This window comes from Myotis myotis, unplaced genomic scaffold (genome assembly GCF_014108235.1).
Source record: "Myotis myotis isolate mMyoMyo1 unplaced genomic scaffold, mMyoMyo1.p scaffold_m19_p_5, whole genome shotgun sequence".
Classification (NCBI taxonomy): Eukaryota; Metazoa; Chordata; class Mammalia; order Chiroptera; family Vespertilionidae; genus Myotis; species Myotis myotis.
Window position 1 is genome coordinate 66,542,306 of NW_023416357.1, and position 15,937 is coordinate 66,558,242.

A 15,937-nucleotide genomic window follows, 5' to 3' on the forward strand; every position below is an offset into this window, starting at 1 on the left:
ATATCTTTTTATAGGGTGTAGTTATAAAGTCATGTAAAATTGCACTCAAAAGAATATGAAATAACATGGAAAATAGTTGATAGTTAAGTATAAAAAGCAATTCCTTAGATTCCCAACCCCCCCGAAAGGAATGAATCACTGACATGGTAACTATTTTTTTATAGGGTGTAGTTATAAAGTCATTTAAAGCTGCACTCAAAAGAATAGGAAATAACATGGAAAATAGTTGATAGTTAAGTATAAGAAGCAATTTCTTAGATTTTTTTTTCCCCCAAAGGAATTAATTACTGAGGTGGTAAAATAATTTTGGTTGTCATTGACTGAAACTATGAGAAAGATCCACACGTTTGATGCCTCCAGTCTATTGTTGTCTTTTTCCCCCCACTGATACCAGCGATAGGAAGGGGGAGGGAGAGAGAGAGAAACCATCTATGTGAGACAGAAACATCTATTGGTTGCCTCCCTTACACACCCTGATAAGGAATCAAACTCTTAACCTGGTTCTATGCCCTGAACAGGAATCAAACCTGTGACCTTTCAGTGCACAGATGACACTGTAACCACTGAGAAACACTGGTCATCATTTTAATAGTGAAATACAACATTGCAAACATCAATTCCAACGTTCTCTAGTGAGACACTTGAAGTGCATATGTGTTAATAGTTCTCCTCCAGTTTCTCCCCAGTACCCCAGGTGTCACAGGTTTGTTGAAGGTTCTGCACCCCAGGGAGGGTGCAAGCAGGAAGCGTTTTCTCCCACATTGATCTTCCGTTATGTCCTGTCAGAGTTCCCTTCTCGCTCTGGATGATAATTTAAGAAGCTCACACAGATTTACAGGTCCTTTCAGAGACTGAAATGTTTTATTTTTAGGCACAGTATTAACAAGCCCTGTATGATAAAAATGAAAATCTTCATCTCTCCAGCTTTTCCCACCACCATCCACAGACCATCGTGGGGAAGGGACATTGTCTACACTTTCTGTTTACAATTCCCTGACAAGGGAGATCTTCAGAAAGCAGAACCAGTGATCATGGAAATCAATGAGTAAAGGAAATTCCCCCTCACCCTCCCAAGTTCAGAAGCTGGGGCAGCTGACAGGTAGACCAAGGACTCATGGAGTCTTTGCTCTTCCTGCCCTGCAGGAGAGAATATATGCTTTCGTCCAAGACTACTGTATCCTCCCCTTCCCCAAATGGGAGTTGTTACTGAAGTTATTCTGTTTTCTCTCCACTATTTTATGTAACATTAGTGGCCCAGTGCATGGATTCTTGCACATTGAAAGGAAATTAATTAGAATTCCTGGGGCAGCGCCAGGGCTCGAAGGGCATCTGCAGAATGAGCGAGGTCCCTCTGGCAGGTGGGGTCCCTCAGCCTGGCCTGCGGGGATTGGGCTGAAACCAGCTCTCCGACATCCCCCAACGGGTCCCGGAGTGCAAGAGGGCACTCTGCAAAATTTCTGTCATACAGGGTGTGGAATGCAAATGCAAGTGTGCAGTAAACCAGATTCTGTCCAACAGTGCCCCAGGAACAACATAACCCAGGCCGAAGGTGGAATTGCACGGCCCAGTAACGAATCAGGCTCCCTCTTCTCTGTTCCAGGGTGTGTCACCCGAGAACCGCCACTGCCAAGTCACCGCAGCTCAGCAGCTCCTACGTTGAGTGTCTGCTCCCTGGTGGTCAGTGCACATCATAGGTACCAGACAGTCACTTAGATATATATATATATAGTTTGACGTGGTGAAATCTGAAGAGCTACATTTGGAAGGGGATGGATATCACCCAGCAAACCTGGACTTGGAGCTGGTTGAGACACATAGAAGATACATGTTGTAACTTCCCTTACAGAGTTTGCCAGGAACTAGATTGTTGGTGTCCACTGCCACTGTTGGTGAGGTCCACTCAGAAGTCCACTGAGGCTCCACTGATGTCCTGGCCAAAGGTGCTGCCTCCTGACCCCCCACAGCTGCAAATCAACAGCCGTGCTGCCCTCTTCTGAGTCCTTGTGTTCTGAAAACCTGCTGTGGTCTGTTCCTAACTGGGGAGAAGGTGCGTCCTCCTCACCTGGGCAAAGAAACAGCACTGTCTACATCCTTACATCCCACAGTGTTACAGAGTCCCTTAACAGCTCCTTCAGGGTCCGCCTGCAGTCACTCTCTCCACAGACATGATCCCAAGTCTGTACAGCTGGGCGAGGAAACATCACTGAGACTCTACCATGTTTCCCCACGTCTCATTCCTTCTGGGACCTGGGCAACCTGCCACTCTCCTTTTTCAACCAACAAAGCCAAGCAAAGCGTCTGGCAGGCCTGCCCTACCAGTTCAGCAAACAAGCCTGGTCCTGCCTGAATCCCAGAACGAGTCATTGCAGAAAGGAGACTGACCTGAGAATTTGAATAGTCTATTTAATAAAAGCATCTCAAATCTTGGGAATGATTGAACGGAAAGCCAAAAATACTTGAAACTGGCTTTCCATTAGGGTTTTAGGGCAATCCGTTAGAATTGAGCAGATACAGTAGGGGGAAATTACTTATTAAAGAGTGAGGGGAATTGTGCATAACAGTAAAACAGAAAGGATAAAGATAGGGCAACCAGTAGTTCCGTTTCTCTCTGTCCTTCTTCCCTCAACAGTAAGCTGAAGGTAGAGAAATGTTGATAAACATCTCACATAGCAATATGTTTACAGATACATCTCCTAGGGCAAAGAAACCTAAAGAGAAATTAAACAAATGGGACTACATCAAAATAAAAAGTTTCTGCACAGCAAAAGAAACCACCATCAAAATGAAAAGGGAACCCATTGGGAGAACATATTTGCCAATGATACATCTAACCAGCGGTTAGTATCCAAAATATATAAAGTACTCATACAACTCAACAAAAGCAAGACAAAAAATCCAATTAAAAAATGGGAAGAAAACCTCAATAGACATTTCTCCAAAGAGGACATACAAATGGCCAAGAGACATATGAAGAAATGCTCAAAGTCACTAATCATCAGAGAAATGCAAATTAAAACCACATTGAGCTATCACCTCACACCTGGCAGAATGGTTATCAAAAAGTCAACAAACAAGTGCTGGCAAGGATGTGGAGAAAAGGGAACACTAGTTCACTGCTGGTGAGAGTGCAGATGGGTGCAGCCACTATAGAAAACAGTATGGAGTACAAACTCACTGGCCCTGTCTCTGGGGCTCCTGGGTTTCACCCAAGAACATGGATTAAAACCTCTTTTTCCCTTTCTGATCGGCTTGATTCTCTTTTCCTGCAACACGAACCTAATAAAACCAACCAAAAAAGACATTTTAAGGCATTTGGGAAAATGTCAACATGGATTGAGCATTAGACAAACTTAAAGCACTCTGTGTCTTTATTAAAAGGGATCATGGCACCCTGGTTTTTGTCAAAGATAAAAGGTCTTCTTCATGAAAGAGGTCCACAGTAAAATATCCTGGTTTCTGGGATGAAGTTTGTTTTTTTCATATTTCTTCAAGGGACTCTGCTGCTTGGCTGACTGGCTGTGGACACCACTGTTTTCTTCTTTTGAGTAGGGAAGAGAAAACTAAGATGGCAGCATAGATAAATACTGGGAAATTGTCGCCTCCCACAACAATTGAAAAATACCGCAAAGGACAGAGCAGACATCATCCAGAACAACAGGAAGCCTGGCTGAGTGGAAATTCTACAACTAGAAGGAAAGAAAAGCACACTGAGAGCCAGAGGCGCTGCGGAGGTGAAGTGCAGAGGTACGGCGGCTCGTGCACGGAAAGGGGGTGGCACCTGAGGACGCGGCTGTTTTTTTTGAATCACAAGCTCCTGACTGCTCTGAACTCCGGTTCCGGGAAGTCTCCGGGGACCCAGGACTCATACAGGGAGAAGCTGGACTGTCGGGCAGCGGACGAACTTGAGTGCAGCTTTCCCTCAGAGGTCCTTGCAGCAATTATCGGGTCACTGAGACGCGCGACTCCTTAAGAGAATCAGCCATAGCTGCTTTCTCCGCCCTTTGACTCCCTGAGACCCCGCCCCACCCAGGCTGCGGCAGAGGCTTTTGCATGTGAATGTACCTAACTGCAGCCGAGCCAGGCAGACCCGAAACTTCCAAGAGAAGGCCCAAGGCCCCGCAGCGGCTTGCATTGCTTCACAGCTGAGCCTCTTCGTGGCTCCTGCTGTGTGGCCTCAGGCAGAGGCTGAATTAGCACCTCCTTAGATCCAGGAGCCACTGTACCCAGTGGTCAGAGGGGGACCATCCAGATTGCAACTCCTCAGATCCATAAGGGACACACTCAGAGGGCAGACTCAGTGAGCACCAAAGCCCCACTGAAGCAAGTCTTGCCCCAGAAGGGTGTCTTCAGCACAGAAGTTCTCCCACTTTAGACACAGCTGATTCTCACAGCCAATTGGCCTGGAGGTCAATTCCTCCCAGTGATCCTACAACAACCAAGGCACCAAGAGTGCACCAAGAGTGTCCACCGCAGGTAACTGCGGAGGCTGAGCCACTGGGCCCTACAGGACACCTGGAGCGCAGGGCCACTCTATCAACACAGGGAAGCAGCCAAAATGCGGAGACAAAGAAACAGGTCACAAATGGCAGAAATGGAGGAAAGCAAACGACTGGATATAGAGTTCAAGGCCACGTTTATAAGGTTTTTCAAGAATTTTATGGAAACCGCCGATAAATTTAATGAATCCCTCAATAAGTATAGTGAGACCATGGAGGACATGAAAAAGGACCAACTAGAAATTAAGCATACACTGACTGAAATAAAGAATAATTTACAGAGGTCCAACAGCAGACAAGAGGATCCCAAGAATCAAGTCAAAGATTTGAAATACAAAGAAACAAAAAATACCCAACCGAAAAAGAAAAAAGAAAAGAGATTCCAAAAATATGAAGATAGTGTAAGGAACCTCTGGGACAACTTCAAGCGTACCAACATCAGAATTATAGGGGTTCCAGAAGGAGAAAGAGGGCAAGATATTGAAAACCTTTTTGAAGAAATAATGACAGAAAACTTCCCCTACCTGGTGAAAGAAATGGACTTACAAGTCCAGGAAGCGCAGAGAATCCCAAACAAAAGGAATCCAAAGAGGACCACACCAAGACACATCATAATTAAAATGCCAAGAGCAAAAGATAAAGAGAGAATCTTAAAAGCAGCAAGAGAAAGACAGTCAGTTACCTACAAGGGAGTACCCATACGACTGTCAGCTGATTTCTCAACAGAAACCATGCAGGCCAGAAGAGAGTGGCAAGAAATATTCAAAGTGATGAATAGCAAGAACCTGCAACCAAGATTACTTTATCCAGCAAAGCTATCATTCAGAATTGAAGGTCAGATAAAGAGCTTCACGGATAAGAAAAAGCTAAAGGAGTTCATCACCACCAAACCAGGATTATATGAAATGCTGAAAGGTATTCTTTAAGAAGAGGAAGAAGAAAAAGGAACTCTTACCATTTGCCACAGCATGGATGGAACTGGAGAGCGGATAAATACCACATGATCTCACTCATTTGTGGAATATAATGAACAACATAAGCTGATGAACAAGGACTGATCCAGAGACGGAGAGGCATTGATTGGACTGTTGGGACTTGGAGGGAAGGTAGGGGAGGGTGGGGGTAAGGGGGAAAGATCAACCAAAGGACTTATATGCAAGCATATAGGCCTAACCAATGGACACGGACAACGGGGGGGGTGAGGGCATGAGCGGGGGGGGGGGGGGGTAGAGGGTAACGTGGGGACAAGGACACATATGTAATATCTTAATCAATAAAAAATATATTAAAAAAAAAGAAAATTTGAAAATTTTTTAAAAAAAAAAAGAAAAGAAAACAGTATGGAGTATCCTCAAAAAATTAAAAATGCAACTTCTGATTGACCAGCAATCCCACTTATGGGAATATATCCTAAAAACCCCAAAACACCAATCAGAAAGAATATATGCATGCCTATGTTCATAGCAGTGTCATTTACAATAGCTAAGATTTGGAAATAACTCAAATAGATGAATGAATAAAAAAGCTGTGGGACAATTACACTATGCAGCTGTAAAAAATAAATAAATAAAAGGCTATCTCTTATCCTTTGGGACAGCATGGATAGACCTGGATAATATTATGCTAAGTGAAATAAGCCAAACTGAGAAAGACAAATATCACATGATCTCACTTATTTGTGGAATCTAAGGAACAAAATGAATTGACCACCAAAATAAGACCCGAAGCATGGAGGCATGGAAGAGACTGACATACCTCAATGTGGGTTTGGGGGGATGAGAAGAGATAAACCAAAGAACTTATATACTTACTAGAGGCCCGGTGCATGAAAGAAATTCGTGCACTAGGTGGGCCTGCACCCTCTCACAGGCCCGCTCCCCGGGGCGGACATCCTTAGCGCTGCCACAGAGGCGGGAGAGGCTCCTGCCACTGCTGCTGCACTCTCCAGCCACGAGCCTGGCTTCTGGCTGAGCAGCGCTCCCCCTGTGGGAGTGCACTGACCACCAAGAGGCAGCTCCTGCATTGAGTGTGTGCCCCCTGGTGGTCAGTGCGCATCATAGCGACTGGTCGTTCTGCCGTTTGGTCAATTTGCATATTAGCCTTTTATTATATAGGATATGCATAGCTCATGAACATGGGCAATAGGGTAGTGAAGACCTGGAGGGATGGGTAGGGGTTTGGAGGAGGTGGGGGGGGGGAAGGGAAGGAGAAATGGGAGATATCTGTAATACTCTCAACAATAAAAAATATATTTTTAAAAAAGAATGCAATGAATGAAGTGAATTATATACCATTTAAGTTGATGGGTGGTTTCAGAAATGAGTAAGAGATAGGTATACTATGACTTCTACTTTACAACTAGGGAGAGTAAAGTCCAGGGAGGTTAAGTGACTTGGTCATGGTCAAACAACTAATAAGCAGCAGATCTGGGATTTGAACTCAGAGTCTGGCTCCAAAGTCTGGACTCAACTTCACCCACAGTTTCTCAGAGAAGTATCTGGAAATACTTGGACTTTAAGCAGGTTCAGCAATAGCACATGTATTGGAAACCTCAGATCTTAAATTTTGAAACAACGTAGTGTCCTATAATTTCTCACTATTAAGAGACCATTTTGAAGCTAGGAAACAAACTTAGGTCTCTTGAAAACTGCAGGATTCTATGACTCTTGGAAACTTGCCACTACATACAGGCTGAGTTAGTTTCTACCTTCTCTGTGTTTCCATAACACTATGAACACACCCCTGTTAGAGCTTTTATTGCAGTGTTGTAATTGTTTTTATGTGTCTGTCTGCTGGTCTGTGAGCTCTTCAAAGAAAAAAAAAGTCTTACTCATCTTCATTAATGCGATATAATATGGAACATTTAATGAGGGTCCAATTAATATCTAATCTATATATACTCATCTAATATATCTTAATTTAGCCATCTATATAGCTAGCCACACGTAGGTAAACTTCCGTTGCCTTTATTGTCACTAGCCATTACATATTTAGGACCCATTAGTATTTTTACTTTTATCAGTATTGAGACAAATATTGAGATTTAATATAGACATGCACAGAAGTCTAAAAGCTAAGCAACAAGAAATCCTATATAATAAAGAGCTAATATGCTAATTAGACCAGATGGCAGAACAACCTTCCAGAACAACCAGTGGGCTGGGGGTGGGGCCGTAGGGCCGTGAGGCAGCCGGGGCTGCAAGGGCCAAGGCAGCTGGGACTGCGAGGGCCAAGCCCCTTGCACGAATTTTGTGCATTGGGCCCCTAGTAAAAAATAACAATAAACAAAAAAAAAAACTGGTTTCCCTAAATAGAGCGGTTGGGGCCAGTGCCAGCAGCGGGTGCGAGCGGCAACTGCTGCCCTGATCACCCTTCAGGAGCAAGGGGAGGTGGAGAAGCCCTCAGGGGCGATCAGGGCCAGCAGCCACCACTCGCACCTGCTGACAGCACCAAGCAATCGGAGCCGGTGCCAGGCATTGGCAGCAGGTGCAAGCAACGGCTCTGGTGCCGGCTGTGGGTGCGAGCGGGGCCAGCCCCAGCAGTGGGTGTGAGCAGCAGCTCTGGTGCCAGTAACGTGTGCAAGCGGGGCCATCTCCAGTAGCGGGTGCAAGCGGCGGCTGCCGGCCCCGATCACCCCTCAGGAGCAGGGGGAGGTGGAGAAGCCCTGAGGAGCGATTGGGGCCGGCAGCTGCTGCTCACACCCGCTGACAGTGCTGACTGATCGGGGCCGGCACTGGGTGCCAACAGTGGGTGTGAGCGGGGCCAGTGCCAGCAGCAGGTGCAAGCACTGGGCAGGACCACAGAGCGGAGGAGCAAAGAATTTTCAGTAACCACCAGAGACTCGCCCCGATGACAGTGACCAGTGCCCTGCCTTGGTCTGGTGCCCCCCTCACCTGCTCCACCATCCTGCTGCAGCCAGCACCTGACATGTTCAGTTGTTCAGTTTTTAGTTGTTCCACTGTTGGGTCTATGTGCATATTAAGGTTTTATATAGATAGATATATAATTGTAGATTTGTGTGTATTTGTTAGAAATACCCTGTAACCAGTTTCCTCCCAATGGTAATATCGTACAGAACTATATATAGGACAGTATCACAACCAGGACATTGATATTGATACAGTCAAGATACAAAACATTTCCATAATTTCAGTAAACACAAGAATTCCTCAAGTTACCTTTTATAGATATACCCGTTTTCCTCCTGATAGCACTGCCTCCTAAATCTCTTGCAACCACTAATCTGTAATCCACTTCTATCAGTATGTCATTTCAATGGAATCATATAATATGCAACAACTTGGGATTGGCTTTTTTCTCTGAGCTTAATTCTCTGGAGATTCATCCAAGTTCTTGTGTGTACCAATGGTTTCTTTTTTTATTGCTGAGTAGTATTCCTTGGTATGGATTATCACAGTTTGTTTAACTAGTCACCTGTTGAAGGACATTTGGGTTGTATCCAGTTTGGGGTTATTATGTATAAAGTTGCTATAAACATTCATGCACAAGTATTTTTTGGTGAACTTTTTTTCATTTCTTTGGGATAAATATCCAGAAGTTTGATTATTTAGTTGTATGATTGCTGCACATTTAGTTTTTGTAAGAAACTGTCTAATTGTTTTTCAGATTAGCTGTACTTACATTCCCATCAATAGTATATGAGTGATATTTTTCCTCATCCTCACCAGCATTTGATGCTGTCACTATTTTTCATGTTAGCCATTCTAGTAGGTATGTAGTATTAGCTCATTGTAGTTTAACTTGTATCTCTCTAATGGCTAATGATGTTGTAAATCTTTTCATATGCTTTCTTGCCACTTGTATGTCATTTGATGGAAATTCTTTTCATGTCTTTGCTGATGTTCTAAATGGTCCATTTGCTTTTTCACTTTTGTGTTTGAAAATTCGTTCTGTGTTCTAAATACTAGTGCTTTGTTCCTGATAGTGATTTGGGGTCACTATCTAGAATCCAGACTCCCTTTGGAGGATAGATAGGGTCACATGCAGGACATTTAATGTAACTCTTAGAGCTTGGAGATGAAGAGAGCAGGTCTGGTACCACTTGACTTCCAGTCAGAAAATGGTCACCACAGTGGGAGGTCAATTAATGACAATTCGATTCACCACAGGTTAGATGTTTTCATGACTGGTTTCTGACATCCTTGTTGTAGGTTGGCAGCAGACAGCAGTGTCAGGGTCTCACAAGGGACCATTGGAGACCAGCATCTGTAGTGGCAGTGAGAGGGCCCAGAGCCCAAGTCCACCAAAGGAGACAGCTCCCAGCTGGGGAAACCCTGCGCATTCAGGTGGGGCTTCCAGAGCCTAACACCAAAGCCTGGCCATTAAATAACTAAGAAAGGATAGACATGACCCTTTGAAATAGTGGTCGCCTGGTTCAGGATGTATTTTTGGTTTCCTAAGACTCTCCAATTGATTTCTCCACCTTTTTTTCTTTGTTTTTTTTACATCCAGTAGGACAGGATATTCTTCTCCAATACAATCCTGCAATGACTGAGTGATCTGACATATCAGATGCTAAAGGAGATTCTGCTAACAAAAAACAAACAAGCAAAAAAAAGGCAGCTCTAGATTGGAGGCTATTATCTCAGTCTTGTTTCAATCAAGGTGTCCTTGATTTTGCTTTGAATTTCAGTTTCTTTGATTGGAGTTTTTGAAAAAGAAAGACAAAAATAAAGAATAGGTTTGTGGGAGGCGTGTTCAGGCTGCCGTCTGCCAGAGAAGGCTGGCAGTTCTCTGCATCCCCGTGACTCCAACAATGTAGGGCCCTGAGGCCTAGAGCAAGAAAGGTAAGGAAGGACAATGAGGCATTTTCTAAGATCACTCATTAATAGCTTGGTTAAAGGAGAGAAATCTATAAATGTAACAAAGAACTGCCTCAGGAAATATTGAAAATTCAATTAGGCACACATGCCCAAAAAATAAAGGCAATATTCTATTCAATTCTTCACCCGCAGTTTTTCTTGGCAGTGTAAGATGTGCAAATTAGAAGGTAGCAGAGGGAATTATCAGGATCCCTCTTTCAACACCAACTCTGTGTCAATACATTGCTCTTGACTTATGCTTTTCTGGATATCTCAAGATTAAATTGAATTTAAATCCCATTTTTTACTTTGTGTTTGAGGGTATCATTCAAGTATTAAAACTTTAACTTACTGAAACATGTTAAGAGTGGAAAAATAAGACCAGTGATAATTTTTATTGAAAATTACCAGTACTGATTTTAATGGTTAAGTGGAAAAGATGGAAACAAGAAATCTGTCTGATTCAATAAATTTACTCTCTCTTCAGTAAAAGCAGAATGAAACACATTCAACTAGGAGAACATCTGACAGGAGTTGGCAATACCTGAGTATATTTACTGACCCAGAGGGCAGTTGCCACATTCATCACAGCCAGAATCCTTAATATAATAGAAGGCGATTTATGGTTACCAGTTAGAACTATTGGCCATTCAGGAGAAATTAAAATTGACCAGTAGATTTACAATAGCTACTATGCTTAACTTTCAAAATATACCTATAAGGAGATCACTGATGTTTGCCATTTAAATGACAGACTAAATTATATTTAATGTGATTTATTTTCCAGTACCTTGCTTGATTTATTGTAGTCCATACAATCACAGCATTTGTCATACATTTTAGCAAAAGTACTAATTTATTTTTTGTCAAGAAAAAATGTAAGTGCACAATAGCCTGGAGCTGAAGAGGCTAATCAGTTTTACAGATCAAAAGGATACCTTGTAAAGCTAAATAGCATGTGCCTCCACAGCCAAATTGTATCAGATCCCATAGTGCGAGAGAACATTGCTGGCCTGCGTGGTTTCATCTGAGCTCTAGGCAAATCACTTCAAGTAGGATCTATGGTTTGTAATAATGAAGAGAAGTCAAGCATATACGAAATGGAATGTGTGTCTCAAGAACATGCCTCTGGCATTTAATCCACAAAATTATCCCATAGACTCTTTCTTTGCTCCTTTAAGTAGATGCTTTTGGAACACATCAATATGATTTGTGGGTATTTGAATCCATTCAGGAAATGCCAGAAAGTGCCTTGATTACCTATAGATATTTTCCTTGCCTCTGAAGTAAGGAAGATTACACTCACCAAAATAAGGTTTGTCAAGTAAATTAGACCCTTCTCTATTGCTGTGTTCTGTGGCCCCAGAGCCATCTGCTCGGGCCCTAGTTTTGTGCCACATCACTCTAGTTTTGGCATCAACGTACCTGCATTGTTTGCCTCTCTAAATCACTACTCTGCAAATACCAGTGGGTGTCTGCAGCCTGCTTTCTAGGACCAGTGGTTATGTGGTGCAGGAGTATCCTAGGATGTCTAAAGCTATCATACCAGGACTCAGCATGATTCTGTTTTCTAAGCCCTGGCTTCTGAGCCTGGTTCAAGTCACATTCCATTCCCAATAAGCGAGTGTCCAAACAACTGGGTTGAATAAAGCAGCAAATCTCAGACCTCTGGCCCATCACCTCCAGGCGGACGTCCACTGTTTGTGAAACCACAGATTCCTGTATATGACTTTCAGTTTGGACTTACTTTTGCCAGTTGCATTGATGCATAATTGACATACAATGAACCTCACATATTAGAACTATAAAATTTGATAAATTTAGTCTGACATATCTACCTGTGAAACTGTCACTATAATCAAGATCATAAACATATCACCACATCCCCTAACCCCACCTTTCTCCATAGGCAACCACTGATCTGCTTTCTGTCACTGTAGATTAGTTTTCATTTTCTAGAATTCTATGCAAATGGAATTCTACAGTCTATACTTTTTAATCTGGCCTCTTCATTCAGCATAATTACTTTGAGGTTCATTCACATTGTAGTATATATCAATAATTCATCTCTTTTTATTCTGAGTATTATTCCATTGTATGGATGTACCACAATTTGTTTATGTAGTCACCTGTTGATAAACATTGGGGTTGTTTCCAATTTGGAACTATACGGTGTGACTATTCATATACCACCCTTTTTTATAGATTTTGCTTTCATTTATTTTGAGTAAATACCTAGGAGTGGGATGGCTGGATTATGTGATGGTATATATTTTAAGATTTTAAGAAACTGCCACTATTTTCCAAGGTGATTATACCATTTTACATTCCTACCTTCAGAGTATATGAGCTTCAATTCCTTCACATTTGGTATGATCAATGTATCTGTTCCTATGGCTGCTGAAACAAATTACCATGAACTTGTGACTTAAAACAACCGAAATGTATTATTTCACAGTTCTAGAGGCCAGAAGTCCAAAATTGGTATCACTGGGCTGAACTCAAGGTGTTAAGTGAGACCACCCTCCTTCTGGAGGTGCTAAGGAGAACCTGTTCCTTGCCTCTTCCAGCTTCTGGTAGTTGCCGGCATTCCTTGATTTGTGGCTTCATCATTCCAATCTCTGCTTCTGTGGTTACATGGCCTCCTCTTCTGTCTGCAAAATCTCCCTCTGCCTCTCTCATAAAAACACTTGTGATGGTAGCATGTAGGGTCCACCTGGATAATTTTATCTCAAGATCCTTAACTCATCACCTCTTCAAAGATAACCACCACCACCGTCCCCCACTCCCACACACATTTTTTTTTTTTGCCATATAAGGTAACAGCCTCAGGTTCTGTGGATTAGGATGTGGATATCTTCGGACAGTGGGCATTTCTAACAGGTTTGTAGTGGTATCACATTATGGTTTTAATTTGCATTTCCCTAATGGCTAATGATGTTGCGCATCTTTTCATGGTTTATTTATAACTGTATATCTTCTTTCAAATCTTTGCCCATTTTTAAATTGGTTTATTTCTGTGGTTGTGTGTTGTTGTTTTTTGGAGTTTGAGAGTTCTGTATATATTCTGCATACAAGTTCTTTATCAGATATATAATTTGTAGCATTTCTTCCAGGTTGTGCCTTGTCTTTCATTCTCTTAGCAGTGGCTTCATTAACAGTATTTCTTGATTTGTATCATGAGCCACCCTTTTTAGAAATCTCCCTCTGCCTCTCTCATTAAAACTTTCTACACTGAGCCAGCTTAAGGGCATGGACTGTAAGTTATTTCCTCTGTGTCTTCAGCACCCAGTACAATGCCTGATACATAGGAAATCTTCATTTAATATTTATTTTTCTTCTCCTCCCTGCACTACTCTTTCTTTTCATAAGGTCATATTTAAAAAGCAAAATTTATCATATTAACATAATTTCAGTTTAGAATACATAGTATATAACTTATTTTATTTTTTATTGAGATATAATTCACAAGCCATAAAACTTACCCTTTTAAAGTGTACAGTTTAGTGATTGTTAGTATAGTCATAATATTGGATCATTGTCACCACTTTCTAATTCCAGAACATTTCATCACCCCAAAAAGAAACTCCATATCCATTAGAAGTCACACTCTATTCCCTGTGGCTCCCTTTCCCCGTCCCTGACAACCACTGATCTACTTTCTTTCTCTATGTGTAGCCTATTTCAGACATTTAATATAAATGAAGTCCTGTGATCTGCCATCTGCCAGCTGAAGACCCAAGAACACCAGTGGTGTAGTTCAATCTAAGCACAAAGGCCTGAGAACCAGGGGAATCAATGGTGCAGTTCTCAGTCCAAGGGCAGGAGAAGATCGTTGTTTTAGCTCATGCAGTCAGGCAAGAAAGCAAATTGTCCTTTCCCTCACCTTCTTGTTCTTTGCAGGCCCTCCCTGGATTAGATGATGCCCATGCATATTGAGAAGGACACTGCTTTACTCAGTCTACCAATTCAAATGCCATTCTCACCTGGGAACACTTTCACAGGTGCATCCAGAAATAAATAGTTAGCCAAAGATCTAGGAAGCCCATGATCCAGTCAAGTTGACACATAAAATTAACCTTCATAAAGCTCATCGATGTTGTATCATGAATTGGTACATCATTCCTTGTTATGATTAAATAATACTTCATTATATGAATATACCACACTTTTTTTATTCATTCCTCAGTTGATGGACATTTAGGTTGTTTCAACTTTTTATCTACTATTTATAATAATGCTACAAACATTCCCGTCAGATTTTTTTTGCTTTAACATGATTTTAATTCTCTGGGTCATGTAGTAATACTATGTTAAACATTTGAGGAACTTCTTACTGTTTTTGAAAGCATCTGTACTATTTTACATTACCACCAACAATGCTTAAGGGTTCCAATTTCTCCACATTCTCTCCAACATTTACTATTACCTGTCTTTTTTATTATGGCCATCCTAATGTGTAGGAAATGATTTTGATTTGCATTTTCCCTAATGACTAATCAGTCAATAGCTGATTTGAAGTCTTTGTCTAGTGATTTCAACATCTGGGCCTCCCCAAGGACAGTTCCAATTAATTGCCCCTCCCCACTATGTTTATGCACCATACTTTCTCGTTTCTTTGCACATCTTGTAATTTTTGTTGCAAACATTTAAATATCAAATTTTGACAACTATGAAAATCAGATTTTCCCTTTCCCAGGGTTTGTTGATGTTCCTGTTTGTTATTATTTGTTTGTTTTAGCAACTTTTTTGAATGATAAATTGTGTGTTCTTTGTCATGTGTATCTACTGAAGTCTCTGCTCAGTTGCTTAGTGGTCAGGTAACAATTGGGCAAAGATCTCCTTAAATACCTGGAACCTGTAAGTCTTCCAGTCTTTGCCAAGGGGCTCTGTGTGTGTGTTGAGTCATGCCTTCAACACTCCATCAGAAACTTTAAAACTCTGCCTTAGCCTTCACTTTCTACTTGCACAAATCCTCAAGGTCATCCAGGTGTGAGAGCTTAGGGTATTTTCAGGTCTTTGCTTACCATGTGTGCAAAAAATCGTGGGCATATATAACCCAATGTATGCATTTGATCACCTAGATTCCTAGGAATATGTCAGAGCTTTTCAAAGCCCTTTTGGACATCTTATTCTCCATCTTTTTCTTTTCAGCCTTTGTCTAGCCCTGTGGTCAGCAAACAGCGGCTCGCAAGCCACATGCAGCTCTTTGGCCCCTTGAGTGTGGCTCTTCCACAAAATACCACATGTGGGCGCGCACGTACAGTGCGATTGAAACTTTGTGGCCCATGCGCAGAAGTCGGTATTTTGTGGAAGAGCCAGTATTTTGTGGAAGAGCCACAAAAGAGCTCAAGGGGCCAAAGAGCTGCATGTGGCTCGCAAATTGCGGTTTGCTGAGCCGCAGTTTGCCGACCACTGGCTAGCCGCTAGCCTATTGTTTATCTCAACTTTCTCAATCAACCTTAGCAGCCGCAAAGTTAAACAATTGACACTAATTGTTTTGACAAACACCCTTGAGAAAAAGGCTTTCCCCCACTAGATTACCTCCACTCTGAATCATACTATATAATAAAAGCCTAATATGCTAAGTGTCGGACCATTTGTTTTACCCTTCTACCA